Source organism: Chelonia mydas, chromosome 7 (assembly GCF_015237465.2).
Source record: "Chelonia mydas isolate rCheMyd1 chromosome 7, rCheMyd1.pri.v2, whole genome shotgun sequence".
Classification (NCBI taxonomy): Eukaryota; Metazoa; Chordata; order Testudines; family Cheloniidae; genus Chelonia; species Chelonia mydas.
Window position 1 is genome coordinate 97,110,522 of NC_057853.1, and position 7,127 is coordinate 97,117,648.

Genomic DNA, 7,127 nt, shown 5'->3' on the forward strand with positions numbered 1-7,127 from the left:
TTCTGCTTGGAAATGAGATGCTGAGTCTAACTACATAATATTCTGACTGGTATAGATTATGAAGCTCTAAACAGCAGTGATAAGAGCTTGATATTGTTTATCATCTGTAGTACACAGTGCCATTAATGTAAATGGCACTGTACAACATGTGTACCAAACAAAACAGAGTCCTGACCCACATTGCTTACAGCCTAAAGGTAAAGGGTGTGTAATACAGCACAATACAGTGATATGGCATTAGGATAGAATGTTTCACCCCACAGAGAGTTTCTGTTGTATATAGCATTGATTGATGTATAGGCACTTTTGGGTTAGATTCTCCCTCCAGGTACAGAATAGGCACAATTTACACCCACCCACCCACACTACCTCTGCCTGCTGGCATACTGCTGTGGAGGATGCATCCAACCTGGGAGAGGGCAGACAGAGGTGCCATCTCTGACCTTCCTAGGATTGCACAAGGGAAGGAAAATTCACACAGAACTATATAGGAGCCCTGCTAGTGCAGTCTTTCCAAGAAGGAAAAAAAAAAAAAAGAGGTGTTGAATCAATGCATCTCCCAGATAGTCTTGTATTACTCCCTGTCCAGCAGTCTCCACCCACTTTTGGGTCCAGACACCTTGGCAGAACTGGGGATTATAGGTGGTTCCTCCTATTTGCTGTCCCCTTCCCAACCTGCAACTCTGTTTCAGGTGGACTTTCTGCTGTCATGGACCCAAATCCTGATTGTGAATAGGCAAGTTATAAATATTGATATATACAATAGTTAAATTTAAGAAGCTTCTTTTGCTTTGAGTGGTGTTACTGGTTCTAGCATTGTTCCCCATTTTAAGTATAGGTAATTCTGAAAAGAGTAGAATCTTTGAAAACATTTTAAATCTGACCCCTGAATATATAAAACAAACCACATGTGGAAATGAGATCCCTGTGATATTTTACAGAGCCATGTGATAAGTTAAATTATGCACACCTCTTCCCCTCTCCCTATTGAACAAATTTTCTATGGGATGTATTCTAACATTCTAAAGCAGATTTAAAGACTCCAAGGACTAATTGGATGAGGTACTATCTATCTAAAGTTGCCCCCCATTACTGTACTATATGAGTGCCTCACAATCCTTAATTAATTTATTCTCATAACACCCCTCTGAGGAGGGAAGTGATGATATACTCATTTTATAGATAGGGGATTGAGGCACAAAGAGACTAAATCTGAGCTAGGAATTAAACCCAATTCTCCTGAATCCCAGATTAGCACCTTTACCACTGAACTATCCGTTTTCTATCTCTGTCTTTTCCCCAGAAGACAAGTACATTCTTCTTCATAGCTACTGTTCTGCATAACAGAAGTCTTCCTCCATGACTGAGCTATATACTATACTGCAGCCTCTAATCAACTGTAACTTTCTTTGGTCAAATACATTTTACCAGATGATCTAACTTCTTAAAGTACAACTAATAAAATAGCATTCATGACTATAACAACAGTAGACAATACTGCAACAGTCTATCCAGTATTTTAACCTTTTAGAATATATGTAATGTCTGAATATTAAAATGAAATAGGGCTCAACTCTCTACTGTGCTAATCTCATGCTGTCTGCAACTAATGGGGGTGAGAGAGGAAAAGATGCCCCTAAGCAACCTTTCTGCCTGCCGCAATCCTTGGGCTGGCAAAGGGTTGAACTGGCCCCCAGGGCAAGTTAAAGTAGCTATAGGTCTGCTCTAACCTGTACCAGCTTCAAATAATCCCTAAGGGCATTACACTGAAAATAGTGGGAGCATAGTGGGCTCCAGCCCACAATTGACATGGCTGTTATGCCAGGGAATGGACAGGAGGGTGTGCCATAGAGCCAGCTCTGCCCATTTGGGCCAGGTTTAAAGCCCCCTTTTGGCACTACAGTATTGCAAAGGCAGGATCCGGCCTATATAATTTTACCTGGCTTGGGATTACATGTGGCAGATCAATTAGACCATAATGACTCCGGCTCAAAAGATGAATTTCAAAGAAAAAAACATATGTTTTCACCCTTTACGCCTCCTTGTTGATTGATACTTGTCTTAATTTTCTCCTAAGAATAGTTAATTTATTATCTTTATAGTAGAAATATAAGAATTATTTTTCATGAAAGGACCTGGAGCAGAGGACTGGGGTGAGATGATAACATCACGGCAGTCTGAAGCCTAAACTGCAGTTTGTCTTTTCCCTTAACTGAAAGACAATAGAAGGCTGAATATAAAAGTACTTTGATCTGAACTTCACCCTTTTCTATAGCACCTGTAGCTATGCAGATCTACCAGGTGCAATATGTATACATTGTTTGTACAACCTATATAGGTCCAATGTGGCAAAGACACAATATGAGGCTAAAAAGTAACTATTCAAATAGAAAGTTCAAAATGTTGTGGGATTCATTTATTTAGGGTAAATGTATGTATGGCCCCCATTTTATGATGATTTCTGATAAAATAACTTTGAACAGAGAAAGTGATAGGGCACAAAATTTGAGTAGAAGATAGGTAGATTTTGAGAGTGAAATGAGTGACATTTGAGAAGTTTGTGTAGGTACCAAGCTTTGAATGATGATTGGTCTGTTCCATCAAGGTCAGAAGATCCCTAACCGAGAAGCCGGGGTGTGTGGGGGAAGGTAGCTTTAATAGTAAGTTAGATTTCACTGGATTTTTTTGAGTAATAAACATGATTCTGTTCAATTAAAATTTAAAATAAAAGATTATGCACAACTATAGTGGATACCATCTTCACCTCCACCCACTGTAATGTTCTTGCCAATATGTCAGCAACCCCCACAAATTTGCTCTGAGGATCACTGACAATTAGTAAAATATAAAGCTGCTGCCACCACTAACAACTTGTCTGAATATCTTGTTAAAAAATACAAAGTGAAAAAAACTTTGTTATAGCTATCTTAGTGGACAAACTACATTATAGTAATTTGTAATATCTCTGCTTCTAGCACTGTTGTAATAATTGGGCCTACCCCAACTGTAATCAAAAGTTTATAAAATGTTCTAATCGTCTATAACAAATGTTAATGGAGGGGAAAAAGGGAGACAAGTAGACTGGATTAGCCTGCTGATATACCTCAAGGACTGTGTTAAGATCATCACTAGAGGTGTGTGGGACTGGAAATCAATGAATCACAACTGGTATGTCGGAAATTAGGCCTAACTGGTGAGCAGAACAAAAAAATGGACTATTCCATCCATTGCTTCCTTTTGGGGTCATTAAAATTAGGGGCTGGCTGGGATACAGGTGAACCGAAAAGAGTAAGTTTTAGCATCATAACTGCCACGTCCACGGTCTCCTGGGGATCTACCGCAACAGGATTGGGCTTTCATTGTCCTGGTCCTGAGAGATGTCCCAACCAGATTAGGTTTGCAAGGGGGACACAGAAGACATTACCACCACCAGGGGCTCCAGCTGAATCTTGAAGACCACCTGGGACATGAGATTTTGATTCTTGCTATCACCTCTCTTCCCTACTACCCCACATCCTTCTCCTTACCCTAACTGATTTCTTCTCTTTCCCCATCTCTCCCTTTTTGTCTTCTGTTTCATAAGAATAAGAATCTGGCTTAGCCACCAAGATTATATTTCCCCCCACAATGCTGCCCTGTGAGCCTGTCACCTGAGAGGCAGCTAAAAGCAGTTCCTTAAACAGCCCATGCACAAGTCTTGGAGTGGCCGATTTGACCGTAAGCTGTGCCCATGTTTCTCTAGCAGCAAGGTTGTAAGTAAGGGTCAGCACCAGAGACAGAACATTGTAGTTTCTGTCTTTGTTCTTTTTTCTCCCCTTTTGTGTATATCTTGTTTTGTCTTCTCGGAAACAGGTTTGGACATTAACAACAGCAACAGCCTATCTCAACTAACTCCCCCCCCCCACCCCCCAAAGAACCATCTTATTACCATCTTTAATACCATCTAAAAAACTATCAAAAAGATTTTTTTCCCTTATAAAAACTCTACAGCTAAAGGGGAAAAGGGAATTAAGCATATTGTTAAAACAAAAGCCTTACTTAATATTTACATTTCAAATGCATACACTTTTATTTCTTCTTTTTCTGTATCTTTAATGAAAGGTTAAAAAAGATTTTTAACACTGTGGTTGCCATGGGACTAAGCAGGATGAGGTTTCTGTATGTAAAACCCTGAATCATGTTTAACTCTTTTTAGTGTTGAATAGTTACTGGGTCATGTTAACAGCTTTCATTCTCTGAGCCCACTTATGCCATTGAAATTAATATAACAGCACTTAAGTTTCCCAATCAGTACAAAGGTTGAAAGGGAAAAAATGTGTTTACCTTTCAGACAAAACCCAATGTGTACCATTAGAAAGCTGACAAGATAACTACCACTCATGGAGATGTGGGTTAATGGCTGGAGGCTCTAACATATAGTTACTAGCAGTATAGAAGAATTTTTGGTGGTGTTGAATATATTTGATATTTCCAGTGGAAAGGTCCTCTCATCCCTTCTCAGAACTTTCTCCCAGTGTATCCTTTCCATTTCCCACATTTTACAGGATGTATCGTTTCATCCAAAATGTTTGAGAGCAACTGATTGGAATGATGACAAAATATACTCAGAGTGGGGCTGTACTATTTAGGCAATATCAATTTCTGAGATGAAATTTTTACATGAGTTAGGAAAGACACTTTTAGGGTGAACTTTTGGGGCCATTTTTACATAATCATATGTATAACACAGTGTACAAAATAATACTGTGTACAAAATTCATGCATATAATATGCACATCTGATTGCACACAAAGCCAATTATAATTGTGTGAACAAATACTCAAATGTCTAATTTGCATGCCGAGATCTCCTGATTGCATTCATGATCAAGGTAATTGAATGTATAAAATGCATATCAGTTATGAATGCACAATTACGACCACTTGGGTCCAAATGTAAAAAGTTAAATAGAACATATGCTTTGACTTCCGTTTACTCCCATCAGGGAGACAGACAAGTAACATATGTAGATTGAAGAAGGCTTTGTGTGGCATATTTAGTATATCCGTAGTAGTCCAAGCCACTATCACTGTGGTCTAAACGGTTGAAAACTGTAACCCATAACTGCTGTAATTTCCTGTTACTATGCTTGTTTATTGAGTAATAATCACCCATTCAGTACTATACTGTATGACAACATCAAAAATAATAAACATTTCTTAAATGTCAGCTTTGTGGTCAAATAAGATCCAACTTTAGGGCCTATCTATCTAGGTACTTATACAGCCCCGTTATTACCATAGTATCTGAGTTCCTCATAAACATAGATTGATTAATCTTCACAACACCCCTGTAAGATGGAGAAATGTTATCCCCATCTCACTTATGGGGGAACTTTGAGAGTAAGTGATTTGTCCAGGCTCCCAGCAGAAGTCTGTAGCAAAAAATCCAGGAAATGAATCTAGATCTCTTGAGTCTCAGTCTGTTGGGTTAACCACAAGAAGATCCTTTCTTTTCTGAGCTCAGATCTTTACTTCCAGACTAACAGGAGCTGGGATCACAGGAAAATGGAAGGAATATGGGTAATGTGTGGCTCTGTGAGATGCCTTTTCAATAGGGATGATGGTAGGTGACTTTTCTTAGCAAGTATTTTGTATTCTGAACCTAAGGTGCTCGCAATCCAATGAGTACCCTGCTAAGTTCTCCCTTACTTTTTAAAGAAAATGTAATTTGGAATTCTTCCCAGAATATGCATCTGCCCCTGTAATTTACACCTCATTGCATAAGCGTAAATAGGGACAAAATGTGGATGATTAATTAAGGAAAGTAAATTAGTTTCATTTTCAGTGTAACAACTCTGAGTGACTTCCCCTCTATCCCATTCTTACAAAAATCTGTGTGTGCTGACTAGTCAGTCATTTCAAAATAAAAGGCCTGTGTATAGATCAGCACCATTAAGGAAGATGCCAGTTACCTACTTCGAGTGGCGTGAAAAAGATTTGGTTAAAAAAAGCCTGTCACATACATTTTCTTTTCTCTCTGTTCTCATAGATTTTTTTTGTTTTTTATTTTCATGTTATGCCAAGGATGCTGATAACATAATACTTGGTCCAGTAGCAGATGGCTATTTTTCAGACACCTGATATTGCATATGTGACTCTAAGGAAAGGTTAATATGTTCTCAGTTGTTTAGGTAAATGTCCTGCCCTGAAGCTGTCCAGTATGAGTCCTTCTAAAGAAGTAATGGTTCTTGGCCTGACTTCTCTCCACAATGGTGTAAATCAGGAGCAACTCTAATGAAGTCATTGGTGTGTCATTGTAGTAAATCTGCTAGAAATGACAAGAGAATCCGCTCTACTCTCTCTCTCATTCCATCAGGGCTTACTGAGGAGGTGAAGCTCTTTGAGAAGCTTACAGTTTATCATCTTAATAAAAGCAATTTTTGCCTTAAGTTCATGCTACACCCTTCCAAGGGCTGGTACAGAGCCTGTGCTCCCCAGGAGCTCTGAGATCCATTATGAAAGGCTATCAATCTAGCCCTATTATATTAGCACCACTCTTTAGAATGCTAATAAATGAGGATCAATACTTTACTATAAAAATATCTGTGGCTACGGAGAAAGCTTTTAATCAGTGAAATTTTAATAAAATGAAAGATATAGTTCCATCCTGTTTGATGATCTCCCAGTCTCTTATCTCAGCTGCAGTATAACATCCTGATTGATAAGTACAATGACCATTTTTAAAGGCTAACATTTTTGTCTTCCTCCTCCATGTTTAGATAAACGAAATGATCAACTTTAGAACAGAAATTTGTAACCTTCAGTAATATCTCCTATCCCAGATGTGGAATCCCACCCTAATTCTTGCCCTTATGAAAAGCCAGCACATCCTGATGCTCTTCCATTGACTGTTCCATCATGGAATGACAGCACAGCAAGGTATGCCTGGATGTGTATCACTAGCATCTCTCTCTAGTTGCGTACTTACCATATGTGGTGGTCTGGCTATGCTGAAAGAATGACAGGAGACATTAGATATGGGTTTAATTAGGCCGCAACTTTATTATTAGATGTCTGGGACTAACCCGGCAGATAAAATGTGCAGTGCAGGTGAAAACCCCACAATTCACAGGGGGCGGGGGGAGT

General features: G+C 39.0%; 1 long non-coding RNA gene across 1 annotated transcript in view; it reads left to right on the top strand.

Annotated features, from left to right (window-relative positions):
• The window catches only part of LOC122466732, a 71,616-nt gene extending 64,693 nt beyond the window's left edge, over window positions 1–6,923 (top strand). The window contains exon 3 of the long non-coding RNA XR_006292485.1: window positions 6,761–6,923. This is a non-coding gene — a long non-coding RNA (uncharacterized LOC122466732). The remainder of the gene's footprint in view (window positions 1–6,760) is intronic.
• Window positions 6,924–7,127: the final 204 nt, after the last annotated feature.